Genomic DNA, 27,970 nt, shown 5'->3' on the forward strand with positions numbered 1-27,970 from the left:
GATAGATAGATAGATAGATAGATAGATAGATAGATAGATAGATAGATAGATAGATAGAGAAAGGTACTATATAATAGATAGACAGATAGATATTAAATTTAGCATAGTAGGCAGGATAGATAGATAGATAGATAGATAGATAGATAGATAGATAGATAGATAGATAGATAGATAGATAGATAGATAGATAGATAGATAGATAGATAGATAGATAGATAGATAGATAGATAGATAGATGTTAATTTTAGCATAGTAGGCAGGATAGATAGATAGATAGATAGATAGATAGATAGATAGATAGATAGATAGATAGATAGATAGATAGATAGATAGATAGATAGATAGATAGATAGATAGATAGATGCCGTATATGACTTTATATGACTGCTTGTAGAAAATACTTTACCTAATTATCAATTGATCTTCACTTTTTATAGCGCCTGTTTGCCGTTTTTGAGGAAATAGATTCTGTTTGAATGAAATGGACAGTCTAATACAGATTTAACAGGAAAAGACAGCATTGTTAAACCCACTTAATCCAGTTCTGGGTCAAGGCAGAAACCCGGGTGCCAATGCACTGCAATGCCAATTCATCAGCCAATTTTGAGTTGCCATTTGACTTATTCTGCACATCGTTGAAGATCATCACAAAGATGATGACAGGGTGTGGGATCTGAACGCAGGACACGGGATCAGTTAGGCAGCAGCGCTAATCACTGCACCACCCAAACAGGCACTGGAGTTTCAGTGCCATCCACCAATCAGAGGACTGGAAAGCACAATGGCAAGATATTGGACAGAAGGGACTGTGAACGTCAGCGGATGCTAAGTGACAGAAAACCAGCTCAAAACTTCCTCTAGAGTCATTAACACTGGCTTAGAGCTCTGGCCACACATCACCAACCTTTGACAACACCAGAGAAACCGAGAAAGGCCATCAAGAAGAAAGCGGCCCCTGGTCAGCTTGTTCATTAACACCCCCAATCCCTCCCGCCCCAAAGGTCCCGGTGTCTTACCGAGCGGAGCTCTATCACATGTTGGGGACAATTTGACATCAATGAAATTCATGAGCTCTTTAATGCTTGACTGACATCCACATCACCTTGTGACTTGAAGGACGTGCTAAGAGAGCGTGAACCTGATCATGTCCTGATCTATTATTCAGAAACGTGTTAATTGAATTTAGATGGAAATAATCAACATGGTAAAAAGCACTTGATTATTAATGCATACATGAACCCGGTGTCAAACTTGAAAAATGAATACTAAGAACACTGGGAGAAAAAAGGGAATAAATTACAACAGCATAAAAAAAAAGAAAAATCAAAAAATGAATAAGTTATACAATTATTGATGTCTCTTGTAAACCATCCGACCAGCAATCTGCTTTAAAATGATGTGGAGCTCATGCTCCTGATTCTATTGATTTCTTTTGCAAAACAAAATGCTCATTTCTATAAATCAATACAACGTGGCCATATTTATGCCCCTCATAGGTTTCAGGAGGAAAGGATTGCACTTCATCATTTTAAAACTTTGTTTACTTTTTAACAGCCCTCTTGTAATTATGCATCTTATAAAATGTGTGTTTGTGTTGTGGAATGCATACCCCCGGACACAGACAGACAGACACCAGAATGCCCAAAACACACTTCTTTTATTTTCTTACAGCACCACAATGCCTTCCTCCAACACTCTTTCTTCTTTCTAATTTCTTTTGTTTCTCTTTCTCTTTTCCTTTTTGACCTCCTCTCCCCTCCTCACAAGCTTCGCCTGCTTCCTCCTCACTCTGGCTCCACTTCTGGGGGGAGGTGGTCCCTTATATACCGACCCGGATGAGCTCCAGGTGCTCCCCCTGACGACACTTCCTAGTGTGGCGGAAGTGTCAAGAGAGCCCCGGAAGCACTCCAGGAGCCCCTGGGAATTCCACCAGCAACACTTCTTGTTGTGGCGGAAGTGCTGCCATCCAGGAATTCACAATCGTCTGGGCACCCCTTGGCGGTGGCCACGTCTACTGGTAGGGATAAGCGTCCCAGCTCCGGTCCAGTGGCCCATAGGCAGAACGGGCGGCTGCCCCCTCATGGCCCAGGGAAGGTATTGTCCATCACGGGGACCATCCAGGCGTCCCAGCTTACCTCCCGGATCTCGTCTTCTTGAGCGTGCTTTGGCTGGGTGGCCTTTTCCGTTGCCCCGCCGACCCGTGCCTCCGCGAAGACGACGCTGAGTTCAGGCGTCGCTACCTTCAGGGCGCGTATGCCCTTCTTCTTCCCCATTGTGCTAGATGTCCGTTAGGCGTGGTCCTCGGCGTGCGTTTTCTCGAGGTGTTGACCCAGGAATACGTGCCGTGGTAGATGTGCTCCTTCGTCTGCTGTGCAGGCTGCCTCCACAAAATAATTTTTGAAAACAAGGATCCCCCCCTTTTAGCAGGAGGAGGGCCCCACGTTTGGTGCCATTGTGGAATGCATACCCCCGGACACAGACAGACAGACACCAGAATGTTCTTACAGCACCACAATGCCTTCCTCCAACACTCTTTCTTCTTTCTCTTTCTTTTGTTTCTCTTTCTCTTTTCCTTTTTGACCTCCTCTCCCCTCCTCACAAGCTTCATCTCCTTCCTCCCAACTCTGGCTCCGCTTCTGGAGGGAGGCAGTCCCTTTTATACTGACCCAGATGAGCTCCAGGTGCTCCCCCTGACGACACTTCCTGGTGTGGCGGAAGTGTCAAGAGAGCCCCTGGAAGCACTCCGGGTGCCCCTGGGAATTCCTCCAGCAACACTTCCTGGTGTGGCGGAAGTGCTGCCATCCAGGAATTCACAACCGTCTGGGCATCCCCTGGCGGTGGCCACGTCCTCCGGTATGGTCCTCTGGTCCAGTGGCCCATAGGCAGACCCGGGCGGCTGCCCCCTCGAGGCCCAGGGAAGGTATTGTTCATCACGGGGACCATCCAGGCGTCCCGGCTGGGTAGGGTCCCCAATCCATCTGGGACAGTGTGCATTTAGAAAACATGTGAGAGCACTAGATCACACCTGAGCTGACAAAGGACAGTCACTGCTTGAACCCGAGTTGGTCACTGTGAGACATCAGGCATATCAGAAAAGTGGACAGACAGACAGACGGATATCAAAAGCACTAGGTTAAGAAAGGAGGTGATGATTAGTGAGCAGCAGGATGGTTTCATATCAACAAAGAGCACCACAGATGTGATGTTTGCTCTGAGGGTGTTTATGGAGAAGTTTAGAGAAGGCCAGAAGGAGTTGTATTGCATCTTTGTGGACCTGGAGAAAGCATATGACAGGGTGACTGAGAGGAGCTGTGGTATTGTGTGAGGAAGTCGGGAGTGGCAGAGAAGTATGTAAGAGTTGTACAGGATATGTACGAGGGTAGTGTGGCAATGGAGTGACGGATGCATTCAACGTGGAGGTGAGATTACAGCAGGGATTGGCTCTGAGCCCTTTCTTATTTGCAGTGTTGATAGACAGGTTGACAGATAAGATTAGAAAGGAGTCCCCATGGACTATAATTGTTGCTGATGACATTGTGATCTGTAGTGAGAGTAGGGAGCATGTTGAGGAGACCCTGGAGAGGTGGAGATCTGCTCTAGAGAGGAGAGGAATGAAGGTCAGTAGGACCACCAAGACAGAATACATGTGTGTGAATGAGAGGGAGGTCAGTGGAATAGTGAAGATGCAGGGAGTAGAGTTGGTGAAGGTGGATGAGTTTAAATACTTGGGTTCAACAGTACAGAGTAATGGGGATTGTGGAAGAGAAGTGAAGAAGAGAGTGCAGGCAGGGTGGAGTGGGTGGAGAAGAGTGTCAGGAGTGATTAGTGACAGACGGGTATCAGCAAGAGTGAAAGGGAAGGTCTACAAGATGGTAGAGAGACCAACTATGTTATATGGGTTGGAGACGGTGGCACTGACCAGAAAACAGGAGACAACGCTGGAGGTAGCAGAGTTAAAGATGTTAAGATTGGCACTAGGTGTGATGACGATGGACAGGATTAGAAATGAAGACATTAGAGGGTTCAGCTCAGTTTGGATAGTTAGGAGACAAAGTCAGAGACGTGAGATTGTGTTGGTCTGGACATGTGCAGAGGAGAGATGCTGGGTATATTGAGAGAAGGGTGCTAAGGATAGAGCTGCCAGGTAAGGGGAGAAGTGGACGGCCTAAGAGAAGGTTTATGGATGTGGTGAGAGAGGACATGCAGGTGGTGGGTGTGACAGAGCAAGATGATAGGAAGAGATGGAAAAGGATGATCCACTGTGGCAACACCTAACAGGAGCAGCCGAAAGAAGAAGAAGAAGAAGAACAGCGATAGATAGATAACAGGTTTCACTATCCCTGTTAACCAAAGAAATCTCACTATGGTGCAATCCCACAGAGGAGCATCTGTGTTCATTTGGCAGCACAGGTGTAGTGGTTAAGGCTTTGGACTTCAAGCCCTGAGGTTGTGGGTTCAAATCCCGCTGCTGACAGTGTGTGACCCTGAGCAAGTCATTTGACCTGCCTGTGCTGCATTTGGAACACCAAAACAAATGTTACCAATTGTATCATTAATGTTGAAGACACTTTGGATAAAGGTGTCAGCCAAATAAGTAAATGTAATGTAATTTGACTTTGGCTTCCACTGGACTAACGGCAGAGTGCTGTGCTCTGAGTTCGAACTACACATAAGCCATAGCTAACATATTGCATTGCATCAGCGTCTATCTGTTGCAGGTACCATGTACTTTTCAACTTGCCTTTACTTTTTGATTTGATTTCGTATATAAGAAAGGTAAATTATATTATATAGCTCGGTAGGCGGTGCAGGGCACGGCATCCAGGGACTTGGAGTTCGGTTTCTCAGCCCCGTTGGGTGCTGTGGGTGCCGCCAGGGGGAGCTGTCTAAGGACTTGGGGAATCATATTTTTCCTATAGCCCTGGAAGTATTAATGGATCACGTGGACGGGAGCCCAAAAGTACTAAAGAACTTGAGTTCTCCATCCGACCTGGAAGTGCTGGTAAGTCACGTGGGAGGAAGAATAGAACCACTTCCAGGTTGGGCACTATGTAAAGGACTGCTGAAGACTCAGCAAGTGAGCCGGAGTTGGGAGGAGTGTGACAGAGCTTGCTGGGAGGTGTGGCGGAGAGACGAATTGTGGATGGTGAATATTATTGTGTTTATTGCCTGTTCTTGTGCTTGTGGTGCTTGGAGGGCACTGTTTATTAAGAAGAAAGGCATTCAAAATAATTTTGGTGCTTTTAACTGGGTCTGTTGGGGTTAAAGGGGTGATAGCGACCCCTAGTGTCTTACAGCAGGTAAATAGATATGAAAGTCACTATATATTAGCCATTCATAGACAGACAGACAGACCGACAGACACCTGGATAGATATCAGCCATGCTAAATAGCCTGCATGTCTTTTTCTTCTCCTCGTGGATTCTCCCTGACTGCTTGTGCCATCCCTTCCACAACTGCTTTTCAACTAATCGGTGCCACTGTAGCTGAGTGCAGCACCCAGACCTCCTGTGCCAGCCAATCTGTCGAAGTCCTATGAAATCAGTCAGCTTTACCCAGGGCTTGAAGCTGCAGAAACTTAAAGGAGATCTGAAATGCATGCATCATGTTTTGTGTTATTTGTCTCAACAATCACACAAAAGAAATAAAGAGTGATTGTGAAATACTGGACGGTCATCTGAAATGGCAGAAAATGCTAAATGACACCGCCATTAGACGGCACACACAAGTGATGCTAAAACATATAGAGGCCGAGTCTGTAAATGGTAGCCGAATTTCCAGTGCGTGGAGTTGATTTAAATTTATCGCTTTTTAGTGCATTGGGCCCTCAGAGGATGGAGCCTACAAGTCATAAATAAAGAGGCTTCAGAGCAAGGTTGTTTGTGAAGGTTCTTGCTGAACATTTATAGAGAATCTCAATCAAATCACAGCCACAGTGTAATAAGCGAACATTTCTACCGCAGTTTCTTGTTGTGTTTTATTTAGCATGGATAATGTAACCAACATTATGTTTGTTACATGTGCTATGGATGTAAATCCTGAGATGGGTGCTCTCATGCCAGCTGCGGAATTATTCATTTATTTAATTTTGAAGTCTCCTTGGCCACTGCTAAGATGTGCTTTATGCAAAAGTGGGAATGTGAAAAAGGACATCTACCATGACCAGTTAATAGCTGCCATATCAGCCATAAAAGAAACAAAAGGTCAACAGTCTGAGAGTCTTTTGTAAATTCCAAGCGGGCTTCCATGTGCCATCTGGCCACTGTGCCCAAATTAGTGGAGTGTTACAGTGATGGTCTTCTTTCCAGAAGTTTCTCTCATCTCCACACAAATTGTCTAGACCTCAGACAGAGTGACCATCGGGTTCTTTGTCACCTCACTTACCAAGGTCCTTCTCCCTAGGAAGACTTGTGGGTTTTTCCAAACTACTTCCATTTAAGAATTATGGAGGCCACTGTGCTCTTAGGAGCCTTTAAGAGTGTGGGAAGTTTTGATGGCCTTCTAAAGATCTGCGCCCTGACACAGCTCTCTAAGCTCTGCAGGCAATTCCTGTGAGCTCATGGCTTGGTTTTAGAACATTAGAACACTCTAGATGAGAACAGGCCGTTCAGCCCACAAAGCTCGCCAGTCCTATCTACTTATTTCTTCCAAAAAAACATCAAGTCGAGTTTTGAAAGTTCCCAATGTCTTACTGTCTACCACACTACTTGGTAGCTTATTCCAAGTGTCTATCGCTCTTTGCGTAAAGAAAAACTTCCTAATGTTTGTGTGAAATTTACCCTTAACAACTTTCCAACTGTGTCCCCATGTTCTTGATGAACTCATTTTAAAAAAACAGTCTCGATCCACTGTATTAATTCCCTTCATAATTTTAAACACTTCATTCAGGTCTCCTCTTAATCTTCTTTTGCTTAAACTGTAAAGGCTCAGCTCTTTCAATCTTTCCTCATAATTCAACCCCTGGAGCCCTGGAATCAGCCTAGTCACTCTTCTCTGGACCTTTTCTAGTGCTGTTATGTCCTTTTTGTAGCCCGGAGACCAAAACTGCACACATGACTCCACATGAGGCCTCACCAGTGTGTTATAAATCTTGAGCAGAACCTCCTGGGACTTGTACTCCACACATCAAGGCGCTATATAACCTGACATTCTGTTAGACTTCTTAATGGCTTCTGAACGCTGTTGGGAAGTCGAGAGCTTAGAGTCCACTATGACTCATAAATCCTTCTCATAAGGTGTACTCTCAATTTTCAGACCACCCATTGTGTATTCAAACCTAACATTTTTACTTCCTATGTGTAATACTTTACATTTGCTGACATTAAATTTCATCTGCCACAAATCTGCCCAAGCCTGTATGCTATCCAAGTCCTTCTGTGACTGTGCTAGTCCACCTATCTTGGTATCATCTGCAAACTTAACCAGCTTGTTACTTATATTCCTATCTAAATCATTTATATATATTACACATAGCAGCGGCCCCAACACTGACCCCTGTTGGTCACCACTCTTAACATCGGCCAGTTCTGATGAGGTTCCTCACACCGTCACCCTCTGCTTCCTGTGTCTGAGCCAATTCTGCCCCCATCTATAAACATCACCCTGAACTCCCACCTCTTTTAATTTGATGCCCAACCTCTCATGTGGCACCTCATCAAAAACTTTCTGAAAGTCCTGATTAATAATCTCATCTGCTTCTCTCTGATCGTATCCTTTTGTTGCCTCCTCATAGAATTCCAGCATGTTAGTAAAACACAACCTCCTTCTTCTGAACTCATGCTGACTGTTCAGAATAACTCCTGTCCTTGCCATATGTTGCTCAATCTTATCCTTAATAATTCCTTCCATTAATATTCCTGTGATGCAAGTTAAACTTACTGGCCTGTAGTTGCTTAGATCTGCCTGGTCACCCTTTTTATATAATGGGATGATATTTGCCATTTTCCAGTCCTTCAGAATTTCTCCAGTGCACAGTGACTTCCTAAAAATATGTGTCAAAGGTTTATATATGTACTCGCTAGCCTCCATAAGAACTTAAGGGTAAATATTATCTGGTCCTGGTGATTTGTTTGATTTCAGCTTATTTAATCTGAGCAGCACTTCTCCCTCAACAATTTCCAAATCCCTCAGTACCTCCTTAGTCGTTGCATTTACCTCTGGGAGGTTATCCACTTGCTCACTTTTAAATACCTCAGAAAAATGTAAGTTTAGGGTATCCACTATTTCACTGTCTGTATCTTTTAATTCCCCTTTACTATTTCTGATGAATTTCATCTCCTCCTTGACTGTTCTTTTACTACTAAAATACTGAAAGAATCTCTTAGGGTCTTCTTTCGCCTTATCTGCTATATTCCTCTCCAACTGTCTTTTAGCCTCCCTGATATCCTTCTTAATGGTTGCCCTCATGTTCTCATATGCTCTATGATTCACAGTTTTTGGTCAACTGTTGGGCCTTCTATTGAAAGGCTTGTCTAATCATGTCCAGCCAATTGAATTGACCACAGGGGGGCTCTAAATCAGGTGCAGAAACACTGCAATGATGATCAACAGAATGGGGGGCAACTAAGCCAGAATGTCATACCAAAAGGTCTGAATTATACTTATCTATCTATCTATCTATCTATCTATCTATCTATCTATCTATCTATCTATCTATCTATCTATCTATCTATCTATCTATCTATCTATCTATCTATCTATCTATCTATCTATCTATCTATCTATCTATCTATCTATCTATCTATCTATCTATCTATCTGTTTTCATATTTATTTACCTGTCCATCAAGCTATATAATACTGTATACAGAACCTTTCTTATATATGAGGTTAAATCAAAAAGTAAAGGTGATTTGACAATGAACACAATGCACCATGTTTCCAATGGCTTATGGGTAGTTTGAACCCACAGAGTGCATCGCTCTGCCGTTAGTCTAACTGTAATTAAGGTCAAATGAACACGGATGCTCCTCTGTGGGACTGCAGCATGTGCTGTAGTGAGATTTCTTTGGGCAGAGGGAGTGAAACCTACTGAAATTCACTGAAGGATGTTGGCTTGTGTCAGATCAATAAGCTGTTTGGGTGCCCATCTTGCACAAACATTATGGTACTCCAAGTCGTCATGCGTTATGGTATGTGCAGATCCATAGCTGATATCCAAATGTGCAGCAACAGCAAACAATGCGATCTGTCTGTCATCTCTGGTGAAGGCAATGTGGGCTTATATAGTGTCTTTCATATGTATTATATAATATCCATTATATTGTATATTTCATATATATTATACAGTAGCAATATACCTATCTATTATATAGTGCCTTTACTAGTATCTATCAATTATATAATGCTTTTCATCTATCTATCTATCTATCTATCTATCTATCTATCTATCTATCTATCTATCTATCTATCTATCTATCTATCTATCTATCTATCTATCTATCTATTTTATAGGGCCTTTCCTGTCTGTCTGTCTATCTATCTATCTATCTATTATATAATGCCTTTCATTATCTATCTATCTATCTATCTATCTATCTATCTATCTATCTATCTATCTATCTATCTATCTATCTATCTATCTATCTATCTATCTATCTATCTATCTATCATATAGTGCCTTTTCTATCTATCTATTATATAGTGCCTTTCCAATCTATCTATCTATCTATCTATCTATCTATCTATCTATCTATCTATCTATCTATCTATCTATCTATCTATCTATCTATCTATCTATCTATCTATCTATCTATCTATCATATAGTGCCTTTCCTATCTATCTATTATATAGTGCCTTTCCAATCTATCTATCTATCTATCTATCTATCTATCTATCTATCTATCTATCTATCTATCTATCTATCTATCTATCTATCTATCTATCTATCATATAGTGCCTTTCATATCTATCTATTACATAGTGCCTTTACTAGTGTCTACCTATCTATCATATAGTACATTTCATCTATCTATCTATCTATCTATCTATCTATCTATCTATCTATCTATCTATCTATCTATCTATCTATCTATCTATCTATCTATCTATCTATCTATCTATCTATCTATCTATCTATCTATCTATCATATAGTGCCTTTCACATCTATGCATCTATCTACTTGTGTCAATGTGAGATTTCTGTTCTTTTATTTCTAATAAAGTTGCAGTAAGTTCTAAACTTCTGTTTTTGTCATTCTAAGGTATTGAGTGTTGCTTGACATGGGAATGAAATGAATTTAAATGATTTTAGCACAAGGCTGCAACATAACACAAAGTGATTAAAAAGTGAATGGGTCTAAATTCTTTGTGATGTCACTGTGCCTGACATAATCAGGACAAATGACAAGCAGACAATCCCAGGCAATGCTGGAGTGCTGATGAACTGCATTATTTTACTAATGGGAGGTGATGGAATGGCATACACCAAGCATGAAAACCGAGAAGCCATGTCTGGCACTGGAAACTCAGACCGCTTCTGACCTGCCCTCACTCAGTTTCCAAGACGTCTTCTGTTCGCTTGCCAGATTCCCGAGGAGACTGAGAGCTCCCTGGCTCATTTATAAAGCCTGCTTAAACCTGGCAGGTTTTAGACAACGTTGGGAGGCTCTGCTCTGTGATTTCTTTTTCTTTTTTTTTTTCTTTTTTACACTGCAGGTTGGACAAGGCAGAGCCTTGGGGTGGCTCAATGACCAAAAATAAAGAAAGAAGTAAAAACTTGGCTTTTTGTGAATTTCTTTTTTAAGTTTTTTTTTGGTTAGTAGATACAGTAGACTCTCCAGGCTCAAAAAGCCAAACAAGGCAAGGCCCGTGTGTATGGAGTCCACAAACATCACCCCAGGGCTGGGGGGGAGGGGGCTTTGGGGGGGGGGGGGGGCGGCGTAAAGTCAGTTTGGATGGCGACCCCACTTGCACAGGCCCGCTGATGCATTTCAGGAAATCTTCACTCCTTCAGAGCCAAGGTAAGCTACTGGAAATGAAGAAAGCGTACAGCACTTTCACATGAACACTGCAATGGGGCTGTGTGCATGCAGCTATCCATATTAATGTCGTTCGTATAACACAGGTAATAGACTCAAAAAATATTTAGACCCCTTCATTTTCTGTGCACTTTATTGTGTTGTACATTTAATTTTAATTGGGTAAATTTCCCGTTTTTGCCCATCCTCTTCTACTTCCCACAGGCCCCTAGAAAATGTCTGATTTCTGTTTGCACCCCATACAAAATGAATATCTCCATTGATGCCGAAGAAGTCATATTTCTAATTTTTGAACCACATACAACACTTCAGGTGAACAAACTGAACTGAACAAAATGAGCTTTTAAAATCAAAATATAAATCGAGCAATTTATCTTAAGAAATCTCAATAATCTTGTTAATTTGTCCCCATGTGAAGCTGAGACAGTAGACTGAAGATCCAGGGATTGGGATACATGATGAAGCATCAGGCAGCATGAAGAAATGACACAACGATTTAGGGGTTTGGCAGATTCATCTATCTATCTATCTATCTATCTATCTATCTATCTATCTATCTATCTATCTATCTATCTATCTATCTATCTATCTATCTATCTATCTATCTATCTATCTATCTATCTATCTATCTATCTATCTATCTATCTATCTATCTATCTATTTTATAGGGCCTTTCCTGTCTGTTTGTCTATCTATCTATCTATTATATGATGCCTTTCATTATCTGTCTGTCTATCTATCTATCTATTTATTATATAGGGCCTTTCCTGTCTGTCTATCTATCTATCTATCTATCTATCTATCTATCTATCTATCTATCTATCTATCTATCTATCTATCTATCTATCTATCTATCTATCTATCTATCTATCTATCTATCTATCTATCTATCTATCTATCTATTTTATAGGGCCTTTCCTGTCTGTTTGTCTATCTATCTATCTATTATATGATGCCTTTCATTATCTGTCTGTCTATCTATCTATCTATTTATTATATAGGGCCTTTCCTGTCTGTCTATCTATCTATCTATCTATCTATCTATCTATCTATCTATCTATCTATCTATCTATCTATCTATCTATCTATCTATCTATCTATCTATCTATCTATCTATCTATTATATAATGCCTTTCATTATCTGTCTGTCTATCTATCTATCTATTTATTATATAGGGCCTTTCCTGTCTGTCTATCTATCTATCTATCTATCTATCTATCTATCTATCTATCTATCTATCTATCTATCTATCTATCTATCTATCTATCTATCTATCTATCTATCTATCTATCTATCTATCTATCTATCTATCTATCTATCTATCTATCTATTATATAATGCCTTTCATTATCTATCTATTTGGTGGATTGCAGACCCCCGTGAAGCAACGGGTGCTGGCACGCTGCTAAGCGATGAAACAGAGTCAGCAAGCTTTACCGCCACCCCCATAACACTACAGTTCAAAAACTGATGCAACCGCACAGTTAAAATGGCTGCGCTGCAGCCAGGACCGCCAGCATGAGAGATGGGATGAGTGTAAGCAGTAGGTGTTGCATCCAATTCAGTCACCCCACAGAAAAAAATGTCACTTCAACCTCAAAATCAGTGATGTTTCAGGATCGAGGCTTGCACCTAGAAATCAATACTAGACCTTGGCCTTCTCTACAGATCATTACAAGGTCCAAATTCTACTCTCTTAAAAAATAGTCACTTTTATGAACACTTCGCCCACATCGAGGAACCCGAGGGGATGCGCATTACTGTGGCTCATTCACAGGTGACAGCTGTACATGCTCGATTCTTTTCATATCATAGAACAGAAGCGTTAAGTGATAAACGACCTACAAATGATGACACACTGCAAGACACTGATTGGATTATGATAAAGTCAGACAATGCACCTCACTCAGTTTTGGCGAATCACAACGCAGCCTTGCTCTGAAATGCCATCTGGCACTCTCTGAGGGTTGGGTATGGGCACCCCACGTGGGAACCAAGATCTACACTCAATAATTCAATGTGAATATACACTTTCAGAGAGGTTTGCAAATTTACTGTATATACTTGCTTATAAGTCGGGTCTTGAAACCCAAAAACTTGATCATAAAATCAGACCCCGACTAATACGCCCGTTCAAAAGTACGACACTTAATTTTTTTATTTATTTACATCTTCTTATCTCCTCCAATCTTGCACCAGTTTCTCCAACACATCGAATTTTGTTGTAGCAGCGCAGTTACCAATTTTTTTCGCCACTTCAATTTTTAATTTAACTTTTAATTTAAATCCAGCTTCATATTTTCTTCTGATTGAATGCTCCATCGTAGATAAGGGATGCTCTTACGATAAAGGTGTATGAGGGTGTGACATGCAAAAAACACAAAACAGTGGAGATGTCGCTTCGGAATAGTTCGGTGTTACTGTGTGGTCACATAGGCACAATCTTCTTCTTCTTCTTTCAGCTGCTCCCGTTAGGTGTTGCCACAGCGGATCATCTTTCTCCATATCTTCCTGTCCTCTCCATCTTGCTCTGTCACACCCATCACCTTCATGTCCTCTCTCACCACATCCATAAACCTCCTCTTAGGCCTTCCTCTTGTTCTCTTAACCTGGCAGCTCTATCCTTAGTACCCTTCTCCCAATATACCCAGCATCTCTCCTCTGCACATGTCCAAACCAACACCATCTCGCCTCTCTGACTTTGTCTCACAACCATCCAACTTGAGCTGACCCTCTAATGTCCTCATTTCTAATCCTGTCCATCCTCGTCACACCCAATGCAAATCTTAGCAGGTCACGTTGGCACAATACATAGCTAAAAAAAGGCTGTGTGCTCTGTGGTTACTCTCTCAGGTGGGCGTTAGCATATCGTAATCTCTCGGACCAATAGCGTGAGTTTTCTGCATTCGACTTATATGACCGACATTATAAAATACTGGAAATTATACAGTAAAATGAAGCCCCGACTTATCTGCGGGAGAACTTAAATGCGAGTATATATGGCATTAAAAAGAATTAAAAACTGAAATCTCTCATTCCTCGAAGTATTCAGGCCCTTTGCCGTAGCACTCGAGATTGTGGTCAGGGGGCCTCATGTTGGCTTTAATTCTCCTTGAGATGTTTCTAGAACTTGATTGGGAATCCACTGTGGCAAATGGGGTGGACATCGTTTAGAAAGGCAGATGTGCATAGAAGGTGCCACAATTCACACTGCATGTCACACGTGGGTGCAACTGCAAGGCAACTGTAGGCTGCTTGTGTTTTCAAGTGGGACAGAGCGAGAAGACGAGACACGACTGAGGGTCTATGCACTGAGACGAGGGATTGATCCTTCAAGATGGAATCCCCAGAACCGTTCCCTGATAAAACAGCATGGTGGCCAGAGCTGCACACCGCGCTCACCCATAAATGACGCAGTCTAGGAAGAATGTCTTTTGATTTAGATTCAACAGTTTTTACACTACAATCTCAATTTATTTGCATTTTAATTGCTTCTGCACATTGCCCGAAGGATGTAAATGTAGCATTTCAATAAGTTATGAATAATCTTTACACATTTAATACTTTAGTTATTGTGTCCATGCAGATTTGTGTCCACGGTGAAATTCCTACACGTGTGGGGCATTTGAGGCCTCCAGCATGAATTCTTTAACTGTAAATGTGCTAAACTACTCACAAGTAATGGTGGTTGGTAAGATGCATCTGTTGTCCACACAGATACAGCATTGGTTTATCTTTCATTGTTAAAAATAGCAGATTTCCAGCTGGACTGATAGAATAACCGTACTGAAATCACCCTCACTACATAACATCCATCCATTATCCAACCTGCTATATCCTAACTACAGGGTCACGGGGGTCTGCTGGAGCCAAACCCAGCCAACACAGAGCATAAGGCAGGAAACAAACACCGGGCAAGGCGCCAGCCCACCGCAGGGCAAACACACACCCACACACATGGGACAATTTAGAATCGCCAATGCACCTAACCTGCATGTCTTTGGACTGACTACATAACAATATTAGAAAATTAAAATTCTACTTACATGTTACCGCTATTCAAAAGGGATCACACTAAACAGAAGAAAAACACCAAAAAAATCTTAAGCATGTAAACTACAGTGACAGCTATGAAACCTAACAAGAGCAGAATGACACCATGAAAGACAACAGGAGGAGAAACGAGAAATGAGAAATCCACAAACAAGACGTTAGCACACAAAGACAGCAGAGAGCAGGCAGAAGGGCAGCTGAATACCTCACAACGCTAAAAAAACACTGCAGCCCAGTTATTAGTGTTTGTCTAAAACATCTTTTCTGCAAACTTTGATACTATTTGAATATACAAAGAGATTGGATAACTATTCATCTTTAGTCAAGGGCACTTTTTGTTACTCTGTACAATAAGCACCATTAGCATCTCTCCTGCAAGGGGAATGCAGTCGGCCTCCGAGAAAGACACAGCAAAGCAGAGTTCTGGGGAAAGACATTCTCCTCAAACTAGTGTATATTGCCTTTCTTACTTATCTATCCATCCATCCAAAAATACAAAGTCACTCATAAAAATCTAATCAAAAATATTATAGCACCTTTCTTACCTATCTTTATAATCTAAGTATATTATTGTGCCTTTCCTATCGATCTTAATCTTTCTAAATATTTTATAGTGCCTTTGTTATCTTTACAAGTGTTTTAAAGGGCTTATCTATTTAATCTATCTAAAAAATGTATATTCTATAATATAGTGCCTTTCATATCTATCTATCTATCTATCTATCTATCTATCTATCTATCTATCTATCTATCTATCTATCTATCTATCTATCTATCTATCTATCTATCTATCTATCTATCTATCTATCTATCTATCATATAGTGCCTTTCATATCTATCTATCCAGCTATCATATAGTGCTTTTCATATCTATCTATCTATCTATCTATCTATCTATCTATCTATCTATCTATCTATCTATCTATCTATCTATCTATCTATCTATCTATCTATCTATCTATCTATCTATCTATCTATCTATCATATAGTGCCTTTCATATCTATCTATCTATTATAAAGTCCCTTTCACATGTATCTATCATATAGTGCATTTCATATCTATCTATCTATCTATCTATCTATCTATCTATCTATCTATCTATCTATCTATCTATCTATCTATCTATCTATCTATCTATCTATCTATCTATCTATCTATCTATCTATCTATCTATCTATCTATCATTCATTCATATAGACCCTTTCTCATCTATCCAAATCTTTTATAAAGCCTTTATTATACTGTATATCTATTCAAATACTTTATAGTACATTTCTTAACTATCTAATCTGTTTATCCAAAGGGTTATATTTTGCCCGCTATTTCTCTGTGGCTTTCTTGTTCTTTGTTTAAATACATTTGTTAATTTGACATATTTATCAAAGTATTTTATATTTTATATTTCAAGAGTGTTTTGGAGGTGAAAAGAGTGTCAGACAAAGTGAGGACTGGAGGTGTGATGATGAATGTTATGCCCCACAAGTTGGGTGTGCGATGGGTGAGAAAGAAGATTTTTGGAATGAGTTGGATGAAGTGATGAACAGTGTACCCAAGGGACAGAAAGTGGTGATTGGAGCAGATTTCAATGGACATGTTGGTGAAGGGAACAGAGGAGATGAGGAGGTGATGGGTAGGTATGGTGTCAAGGAGAGGAATGGAGAAGGTCAGAGGATAGTGGATTTTGACAAAAGGATGGACATGGCTGTGGTGAATACGTATTTTAAGAAGAGGGAGGAACATAGGGTTGCGTACAAGAGTGGAGGAAGATGCACACAGGTAGATTGCATCCTATGCAGAAGAGTTGATCTGAAGGAGATTGAGGACTGCAAAGTGGTGGCAGGGGAAAGTGTAGCTAAGCAGCATAGGATGGCGGTCTGTAGGATGACGTTGGAGATCAAGAAGACGAAGAGAGTGAGGGCAGATCCAAGGATCAAATGGTGGAAGTTGAAAAAGGAAGACTGCAAGGCTGAGTTTAGGGAGGAGGTGAGACAGGCACTGGGTGGCAGTGAAGAGTCACCAGACAGCTGGGAAACTACAGCAGATGAAGTAAGGGTGACAGCAAGAAGGGTGCTTGGCGTGACATCTGGAAGGAGGAAGGAGGAAAAGGAAACCTGGTGGTAGAATGAGGAAATACAGGAAAGTACACAGAGGAAGAGGATGGCAAAGAAGAAGTGGGATAGTCAGAGAGATGCAGAAAGTAGACAAGAGTACAAGGAGATAAGGCACAAGGTGAAGAGAGAGGTGGTGAAGGCTAAAGAAAAGGCGTATGATGAGTTGTATGAGAGGTTGGACACTAAGGAGGGAGAAAAGGACCGGTGGGCTAGACAGAGGGGGCGAGCTGGGAAAGAGGAGCAGCAGGTTAGGGTGATAAAGGATAAAGATGGAAACGTACTCACATTCGAGGAGAGTGTGTTGAGAAGATGGTGTGGAGACTGGCTCGGATACAGACAGACAGACATGCTCATGTCACCCAACACACGTTTATTTATACAGCGCTTCGGTCAGTTGTAATGCTGTGTTTTTAAGCGCTTAACAAATAAAAATGGTATGGTATGGTACTATTTACAAAGTCCAAGTGCCACAAACCCCAATCTTCCCCAAAGTCCAGGCCAACCACTCTGCCTCTTCGGACCGCCTCCTTCTCTCTTTCTAACACCTTGTCCTGCTTCCACCCGACTCTTGCCTCGAATGAAGGGAGGCGGCCCTGTTTATCCGTACCCGGATGTGTTCCAGGTGTACACCGGCAATCCCGCGGACACGCCCCAGTGTGGCGGAAATGCCGGCTGTCCTCCCGAAAGCACTCTGGGTGTTCCCTCTCTTCTTCCCCCCAGGTGTGGTAGAAGTACTGGGGTCCGGGGTCCTTCAGGCAGGGGGATGCCCCCTGGCGGTGACCACGGGCCCCTACAGGGTTGGGCTTTCAAGCCCTGCACCTGTGGCCCCCAATACAACCAGGGCGGATGTCCTCTTGCGGTTTGAAGGAGGAATGAGCCCTCCTCCTGTCTTCCTGGGTGTCCCGGCCGGCCATGAGCCCCGTCCGGGTGCCACAATGGAAGGAGTAATTTGAGAGGCTGATAAATGAAGAGAACGAGAGAGAGAAGAGGTTGGATGATGTGGAGATAATGAATCAGGAAGTGCAACGGATTAGCAAGGAGGAAGTAAGGACAACTATTAAGAGGATGAAGAATGGAAAGGCCATTGGTCCAGATGACATACCTGTGGACGCATGGAGGTGTTTAGGAGAGATGGCAGTGGAGTTTTTAACCAGATTGTTTAATGGAATCTTGGAATGTGAGAGGATGCCTGAGGAGTGGAGAAGAAGTGTACTGGTGCCGATATTTAAGAATAAGGGGGATGTGCAAGACTGTAGTATCTACAGGGGAATAAAATTGATGAGCCACAGCATGAAGTTATGGGAAAGAGTAGTGGAAGCTCGGTTAGGAAGTGAGGTGATGATCAGTGAGCAGCAGTTTGATTTCATGCCAACAAAGAGCACCACAGATGTGATGTTTGCTCTGAGGGTGTTGATGGAGAAGTTTAGAGAAGGCCAGAAGGAGTTGCATTGCGTCTTTGTGGACCTGGAGAAAGCATATGACAGGGTGCCTGAGAAGAGCTGTTGTATTGTGTGAGGAAGTCGGGAGAGGCAGAGAAGTACATAAGAGTTGTACAGGATATGTACGAGCGAAGTGTGACTGTGGTGAGGTCTGCGGTGGGAGTGACGGAGGTGGGATTACATCAGGGATCGGCTCTGAGCCCTTTCTTATTTGCAATGGTGATGGACAGGTTGACAGACGAGATTAGACAGGAGTCCCTGTGGACTATGATGTTTGCTGATGACATTGTGATCTGTAGCGATAGTAGGGAGTAGGTTGAGGAGACCCTGGAGAGGTGGAGATCTGCTCTAGAGAGGAGAGGAATAAAGGTCAGTAGGACCACCAAGACAGAATACATGTGTGTGAATGAGAGGGAGGTCAGTGGAATGGTGAGGATGAGGGAGAAGAGTTGGAGAAGGTGGATGAGTTTAAATACTTGGGATCAACAGTACAGAGCAATGGGCTTTGTGGAAGAGAAGTGAAAAAGAGAGTGCAGGCAGGGTGGAATGGGTGTAGAAGAGTGTCAGGAGTGATTTGTGACAGACAGGTATCAGCAAGAGTGAAAGGGAAGGTCTACAGGACGGTAGTGAGACCAGCTATGTTATATGGGCTGGAGACGGTGGCACAGGAGACAGAGCTGGAGGTGGCAGAGTTAAAGGTGCTAAGATTTGTATTGGGTGTCACGAGGATGGACTGGATTAGAAATGAGGACATTAGAGGGTCAGCTCAGGTTTAACGGTCAGGAGACAAAGTCAGAGAGGTGAGATTACGCTGGTTTGGACATGTGCTGAGGAGAGATGCTGAGTATATTGGGAGAAGGGTGCTAAGGATAGAGCTGCCAGGGAAGAGGAAAAGAGGAAGGCCTAAGAGAAGGTTTATGGATGTGGTGAGAGAGGACATGCAGGTGATGGATGTGACAGAACAAGATGGAGAGGACAGAAAAATATGGAAGAAGATGATCCGCTGTGGCAACCCCTAACGGGAGCAGCCGAAAGAAGAAGAAGAAGAATTCTGGTATCCTGTTGTTGTTTTTTTCATTCTGGGGTATTGAGTGTTTAGGTTAGGTTTAGGTTTAGGTTTAGGTTTCTTTATTTAGTCATGTTTACACAGGAAAACATGAAATTTGCCTTCTCAGTTGTATCTAATAACAGGTAACAGACAGAATTAAATAAAACAGACAAATAGAAATAAGAAAGGTTAAGGTAAGGCAGTTAGATAAAACATATTTATACCAAAAAAAAAATAGGTAACAGGATATATATCAAAACCTTAAACATTATCTCCGATATTTCTTATTGAAAAGTCGTATGGCACTAGGAAGAAAGGAGTTTCTGGAGCGATTTGTGTGGGTTTTCAAAGCAACTATCCTTCCTGATTTACTGAAGTTTAGTTCTACATGTAATGGATGTCTGTCATCTGTTGAGATGATTTCCAGTTTCTTTAGCATTGCCCTCTGACACAGACACACTAGTCAAATCATCTACATCAGCCCCAATAACTTTAGCTGCATACTTCGTAATCTGCTGGAGCTTTTTTTGAGTTTTGGTTTGTCAGACTATTAAACCAGGCAATGAAACTGAAAGTGATCACAGACTGGATCATACTACGATAGAAGGACAACATGAGGTCTTTGTCTACTTTAAATCGTTTGAGTTTATGGAGGAGAAATAAGCGCTGGTTGCATTTAGAAAATATTTTTTTTGTATTTGTATTCCAGTTAAGATTGTTATCTAGGTAAGTTCCTAAGTATTTATATTCATTCACTATTTCTACCTCCTCTCCCAGAACTACAATAGGTGAACATACAGATTTCTGTCTCTTAAAATCAAATATAATTTCTTTGGTCTTTTTTACATTCAGAGTGAGAGAGTTTTTATTGCACTAGTTTACCATCCAGTCCACTTGATTTAGATAGTGGCTTTCATCCTCCCCAGATATGCATCCTATGATCATGGTGTCATCCGCATACTTAATAATGGAGCAGTGGTCATTGTTCTGTCTCAGGTCACTTGTGTACAGAGTAAACAGTAATGGTGATAAGACACACACCCCTGTGGACTTCCTGTGTTTGAATGAATGGCTATTGAAAAAGTGTCCCGAACTTTAACTGTCTGTGAACGATTTAAAAGAAAGTTCTGAATCCATAGTGTGATAAATGGGTTTACATTCATACTGTTTAATTTCCCAATCAGTATATGAGGCTGTATAGTATTGAACGCTGAAGAAAAATCCAAAAATAGTGCTCTGACATATGAACCAGGCTGATCAAGAAAGGTATAGATTTGATGTAAGATAACAAGCAGAGCATCTTCCACACTTCTGTTTGCACAATAAGCAAATTGGATGAGAGAAAAAATGAATTTAAATGATTTTAGCACAAAGCTGCAAATATAAAAAAATAAGTCAAAATTGCTGGGGTCTGAGGAATTTCTGAAGGTACTTTATATATATCGCCCCTGATGTAACTAACAAACCGTAAACCTTTCTGTGTTATGTTCTTCATAAAAGGCGCCATATAAAAATCTCAAAGTTGTCAGCTGATGTCACCTTCTGTTTCATAAAAATGAAAGTGAATCACATGACCTGTTATGCTCAAATACTAGAAATATGATAAAACAAAAATCTGAGCCTTCTTTGAGTTTCATACATCACGGCACAATACCCTTTTGACTGAGAGTGCCACATGCACTCCGTGTGACTTTTCTTCATTTACAGGAGCTCTAACTGCACAGCCATGCAGGCGCTGACACAATTTTTTTTTATGTCTGCACGTATGTGACGCCATTTTTAACAGTCACAGCCACGCTGGCTCGTTACTGAGAAGAGTCCACTTTCCCTGTCTGATTACCGAGTCGCGCGGCTCGTCGGGCTGCACAGACTCCGCCACTGGCTGCAGTAATGGCCTGGCACAGCAGGGAATAGTAATGAGACAGAAACATTATAGAACGTCACGCCTTTTTATTATAAACTCTTCACTATGGCTGGCTTGTGAAATCTGCTTTGTGCTTGTTGCTCTTCTTGTCTGAAATTGCATCACAGAAATGGCTACATTACTTCTTGTATCAAGCTGTGCCTGTTTATTACTTTTTGATGATTACTTTTGTTTTAAGCAGCGGGTCAGGGGTGCACAGCACCTTCTGGTCTCTTGGCTGCTTTAACTTGCTCGGCTTTCTTTTTCATTTAATCAAAAGCCAATAAATCAAGGCAAAGAATGGCCTTGTCTCTTTCCAAATAACATAAGCTGCGAGAATTTTTCTCCCATATTTCCTACTCGGGATGGAGAGAGCGGCTCCCTCACTGCTCCTGGGATCCCCAGCCCGGTCACCATCTGCTTGGAGTGTGCATGTTCTCCTTGAATCTGTGTAGGCTAGTCTGGGACTTGAAGCCCACAACCACAACTACCACCAATGCGCCACCCCAAACATGAGGGTCTTTAGATAGATAGATAGATAGATAGATAGATAGATAGATAGATAGATAGATAGATAGATAGATAGATAGATAGATAGATAGATAGATAGATAGATAGATAGATAGATAGATACTTTATTAATCCCAATGGGAAATTCACATTCTCCAGCAGCAGCATACTGATACAATAAACAATATTAAATTAAAGATTGATAATAATGCAGGTAAAAAAAAACAAAAAAAAAACAAAAAAAAAAACAGACAATAACTTTGTATAATGTTAAATGTTAACGTTTACCCTCCCCGGGTGGAATTGAAGAGTCACATAGTGTGGTGGAGGAACGATCTCCTCAGTCTGTCAGTGGAGCAGGACGGTGACAGCAGTCTGTCGCTGAAGCTGCTCTTCCGTCTGGAGATGATCCTGTTTAGTGGATGCAGTGGATTCTCCATGATTGACAGGAGTCTGCTCAGCGCCCGTCGCTCTGCCACAGATGTTAAACTGTCCAGCTCCGTGCCTACAATAGAGCCTGCCTTCCTCACCAGTTTGTCCAGGCGTGAGGCGTCCCTCTTCTTAATGCTGCCTCCCCAGCACACCACCGTGTAGAATAGGGCGCTCGCCACAACTGTCTGATAGAACATCTGCAGCATCTTATTGCAGATGTTGAAGGACGCCAGTCTTCTAAGGAAGTATAACCGGCTCTGTCCTTTCTTGCACAGAGCATCAGTATTGGCAGTCCAGTCTAATTTATCATCCAGCTGCACTCCCAGGTATTTACAGGTCTGCACCATCTGCACACAGTCACCTCTGATGATCACGGGGTCCATGAGGGGTCTGGGCAATCCTAAAATCCACAACCAGCTCCTTGGTTTTGCTGGTGTTCAGTTGTAGGTGGTTTGAGTCGCACCATTTAACAAAGTCATCGATTAGGTCCCTATACTCCTCCTCCAGCCCATTCCTGATGCAGCCCACGATAGCAGTGTCATCAGCGAACTTTTGCACGTGGCAGGACTCCGAGTTGTATTGGAAGTCCGATGTATATAGGCAACGGGGGTCTCCAAAATCGCTATACCATGCCATGGCCTCATAGGTAGACTCTGCCCTCTGAGTGATGCTACCAGTGTCAGGAATCTTCTCAGATTCATTTATTGCAAAGACGTTCACTTTCTGTGTGCGAGTGGCCATCTCTAGGAAGAGACATGATTGTTCAAAACGTCTTCTATTTAAGAGTTATGGAGTCCACTGTGCTCTTGGTAACCTTCAATGTTACCAAGCTGCCTCACCCAAATGGCCATTCCACAGTTTAATCAGCGGTGAGCCAGCCAATCCGATGAAAGGACCCCTCTACCCCACGATTCCAGTGATCCTCCATCAGGGATGACTTTACCTTAGTCACGCAGAACAACTTGGCAGGTGGGCCGTGGCACCAAGTGCCACATTTGAGTACCGAGAAGAGAAACAGAATAGGCGAGGGTTAGTCACAAATTAGAACTTATTTATTTATTGGCCCTTTCCTCCTGACTTCATTTGTGCCTTTGACTCTCGCATTACATCTTGTCCTTTTAGTTTGAAGTTTATAGGTGCCATACGGGATGGATGGGCATCCAGACCTGAATGAGAGGCTCTAAGAGGACAAACAGGCATCCTGGCCAAGGAAGGGAAAGGTGCCATACCCACTCTCCAGGAGGATGGAGAAAGGACAAAAAAAGATTCCTTACCTAGACAGGAATCCCCAAGCAAATGGGCAAGCGTCCTGACCGGACACGTTTCTAGCACCTTCCCTGGCCAGGATGAAAAGAAGGACAGGGTGGGACTGACTATAAGAGATGTTTGTTCCCCCGGGCAGTAGCCCTGGATATCGTTGCTCATTTGCATGCCAGCAGGGAAATTCTGGGAAATGTAATCTGGTAAGGCAGCCTGCTGGGGTCTGTGGGTGCCACAAGAGGGCGCTACCAGGAGATAGGCTCCCTGTGATTTGGAACTTCCATATGACCCTGAAGTGCTTCCAACAGGCACAAGCTCTGGAACCAGAAGTACTCCCGGATCATCAATAAAAGGGACCACACTGCCTTGTCCAGGTGAGTTAGAGCTGGGAGGGAGGAAGGGAACACTCAGCTGCAGGAGAGCAGTGCGGTAGATGGACGAGAGAAGAAACGACTTGTTTTGTGTTTGTGTATATGACGTAAAGTGTAATAAACACCATTTATTTCAACCTGGGACTGTGTTGGTGTGGTCGAGTTTGTGGTTTGGGGCTCACTGGAGGCTCCAAGCCTTCAAATGCTGTATAAAAGTCAAATCACTTGGTGCTGAGCCTTTGCTTCCCCTGACCTTGTCTCTGACTATGCAATCATCTCTTGCTCTTTCTGGTTACTCACTATAATTGGTAAGACATACTGCCTGTCTTGTGACATTTGAAGCATAGACGATAATCAACTGCATGTGTGAATTAGCATCCATAAAGTGTGAGGTGGAGTATGCATGTGTGAAAGTTCTCCACAATACAAATTGGGCAGGTAGCGCAGATCAGGTAGTGACATCCCCGTTCAATATTGGCTGCTACAGCAATGTGATGTCATGCTGGCATCACAAAGTCATATTAGGTGCTAGGGAAAAAATAAATAAATAAAGAGTCCATGCCAACTTCACAGCAAATTTTCAGGAAAATATTCATCAAACAAGGTCTCCGGGCCAACCTACTGTGTTTCCCCGACAATAAGACCTACTCCGAAAATACGCCCTAGCATGATTTTCAGGCTGCTCTGTAATATAAGCCTTACCTCAAAAATAAGCCCTCGTCAAGATCGTCAGCTGAAAACGTAAGGTTTATACTTCATGCGATATGACGTGTGTGCCCGAAACATCCATTAAATTCCGAGGACACCTTGCCACAATATCTCTGAAAAGGATGTTTAATGATTACATCCATTAATTCGGGGATGCGTCCATTCCAGCAGCATTGGCACAAGATAGAAACAAAATCTCTGGACGGGGCATCATCAGCTCATCGCAAGGTGAACACAAGCACACACAAACACACACACTAACGTCATTGTAGCTTCACCAAATCCCCAAAACTTTCATGTCTTTGGATGGAAAACTGAGCCCACGGTGGAAACCCAACAGCAAAACATGCAAACTCCAGGCAGGGATCACAAGGGACATGACTCTCACCGAGACAGCAGTGCTACCGCTCTGCCACCCTGGCACCCCATATGTGTAACTATTAACAATATTCATTATTTAAACACCCCTCCTTTAACCGTCACCTTATCGTGGTGGAGGGGTTTGCGTGTCCCAATGATCCTAGGAGCTCTGTTGTCCGGGGCTTTATGCCCCTGGTAGGGCCACCCAAGGCAAACTGGTCCTAGGTGAGGGATGAGACAAAGAGCGGTTAAACAAACCTCCTATGAAGAAAAACAATTTTAGACGGCGTTTTCCCTTGCCCGGACGCGGGTCACCGGGGCCCCACTCTGGAGCCAGGCCTGGAGGTGGGGCTCGATGGCGAGCGCCTGGTGGCCGGGCCTGCACCCATGGGGCTCGGCCGGGCACAGCCCGAAGAGGCAACGTGGGTCCCCCTTCCCATGGGCTCACCACCTATGGGAGGGGCCAAGGAGGTCGGGTGCAGTGTGAGTTGGGTGGTGGCCGAAGGCGGGGACCTTGGCGGTCCGATCCTCGGCTACAGAAACTGGCTCTTGGGACGTGGAATGTCACCTCTCTGAAGGGGAAGGAGCCTGAGCTAGTGCGCGAAGTTGAGAGGTTCCGGCTAGATATAGTCGGACTCACCTCAACGCACAGCTTGGACTCTGGAACCAATCTCCTTGAGAGGGGCTGGACTCTCTACCACTCTGGAGTTGCCCCCGGTGAGAGGCGCCGAGCAGGTGTGGGTATACTTATTGCCCCCCAACTTGGAGCCTGTACATTGGGGTTTACCCCGGTGGACGAGAGGGTAGCCTCCCTTCGCCTTCGGGTGGGGGGACGGGTCCTAACTGTTGTTTGTGCGTATGCACCGAACAGCAGTTCGGAGTACCCACCCTTTTTGGAGTCCCTGGAGGGGGTGCTAGAGGGCATACCTTCTGGGGACTCCCTCGTTCTGCTGGGAGACTTCAATGCTCACGTGGGCAATGACAGTGAGACCTGGAAGGGCGTGATTGGGAGGAATGGCCCCCCCGATCTGAACCCGAGCGGTGTTTTGTTATTGGACTTCTGTGCTCGTCACGGATTGTCCATAACGAACATCATGTTCAAGCATAGGGGTGTTCATATGTGCACTTGGCACCAGGACACCCTAGGCCTCAGTTCGATGATCGACTTTGTGGTCGTGTCGTCGGACTTGCGGCCACATGTCTTGGACACTCGGGTGAAGAGAGGGGCGGAGCTATCAACTGATCACCACCTGGTGGTGAGTTGGCTTCGATGGTGGGGGAGGATGCCGGTCAGGCGTGGTAGGCCCAAACGTGTTGTGAGGGTCTGCTGGGAACGTCTGGCAGATCCCCCTGTCAGAAGTAGCTTCAACTCCCACCTCTGGCAGAACTTCTACCACATCCCGAGGGAGGTGGGGGACATTGAGTCCGAATGGGCCATGTTCCGTGCCTCTATTGTTGAGGCAGCTGACCGGAGCTGTGGCCGTAAGGTGGTCGGTGCCTGTCGTGGCGGCAATCCCCGAACCCGCTGGTGGACACCGGCGGTGAAGGATGCCGTCAAGCTGAAGAAGGAGTCCTACAGGACCCTTTTGTCCTGTGGGACCCCGGAGGCAGCTGATAGGTACCGGCAGGCCAAGCGGAATGCGGCTTTGGTGGCTGCTGAGGCAAAAACTCGGGCGTGGGAGGAGTTTGGGGAGGCCATGGAGAATGACTTTCGGACGGCTTCGAGGAGATTCTGGTCCACCATCCGGCGTCTCAGGAAGGGGAAGCAGTGCAGTGTCAACACTGTATATGGTGGGGATGGTGCGCTGCTAACCTCGACTCGGGATGTTGTAGGTCGGTGGGGGGAATACTTCGAAGACCTCCTCAATCCCATTAACATGCCTTCCAATGAGGAAGCAGAGCCTGGGGACTCAGAGGTGGGCTCCCCCATCTCTGGGACTGAGGTCACCGAGGTGGTCAAAAAACTCCTTGGTGGTAGGGCCCCGGGGGTGGATGAGATACGCCCGGAGTTCCTCAAGGCTCTGGATGTTGTAGGACTGTCTTGGCTGACACGCCTCTGCAACATCGCATGGACATCAGGGACAGTGCCTCTGGATTGGCAGACCGGGGTGGTGGTCTGTGTGTTCCAACTACAGAGGGATCACACTCCTCAGCCTCCCTGGAAAAGTCTATTCAGGGGTCCTGGAGAGGAGGGTCCGTCGGATAGTCGAGCCTCGGATTCAGGAGGAACAGTGTGGTTTTCGTCCTGGTCGCGGAACAGTGGACCAGCTCTATACCCTTAGCAGGGTCCTGGAGGGTGCATGGGAGTTTGCCCAACCAGTCTACATGTGTTTTGTGGACTTAGAAAGGCATTCGACCGTGTCCCTCGGGGAATCCTGTGGGGGGTACTCCGAGAGTATGGGGTACCGGCCCCCCTGATAAGGGCTGTTCAGTTCCCTGTACGATCGGTGCCAGAGCTTGGTCCGCATTGCCGGCAGTAAGTCGAACCCGTTTCCAGTGAGAGTTGGACTCCGCCAGGGCTGCCCTTTGTCACCGATTCTGTTCATATCTTTTATGGACAGAATTTCTAGGCGCAGCCAGGGTGTTGAGTGGGTCCAGTTTGGTGGGCTCAGGATTGGGTCACTGCTTTTTGCAGATGATGTTGTCCTGTTTGCTTCATCAGGCCGTGATCTTCAGCTCTCTCTGGATCAGTTCGCAGCGAGTGTGAAGCGGCTGGGATGAGAATCAGCACCTCCAAATCCGAGACCATGGTCCTCAGCCGGAAAAAGGGTGGAGTGCCCCTCAGGGTTGGTAG

This window comes from Erpetoichthys calabaricus, chromosome 11 (assembly GCF_900747795.2).
Source record: "Erpetoichthys calabaricus chromosome 11, fErpCal1.3, whole genome shotgun sequence".
Lineage (NCBI taxonomy): Eukaryota > Metazoa > Chordata > Cladistia > Polypteriformes > Polypteridae > Erpetoichthys > Erpetoichthys calabaricus.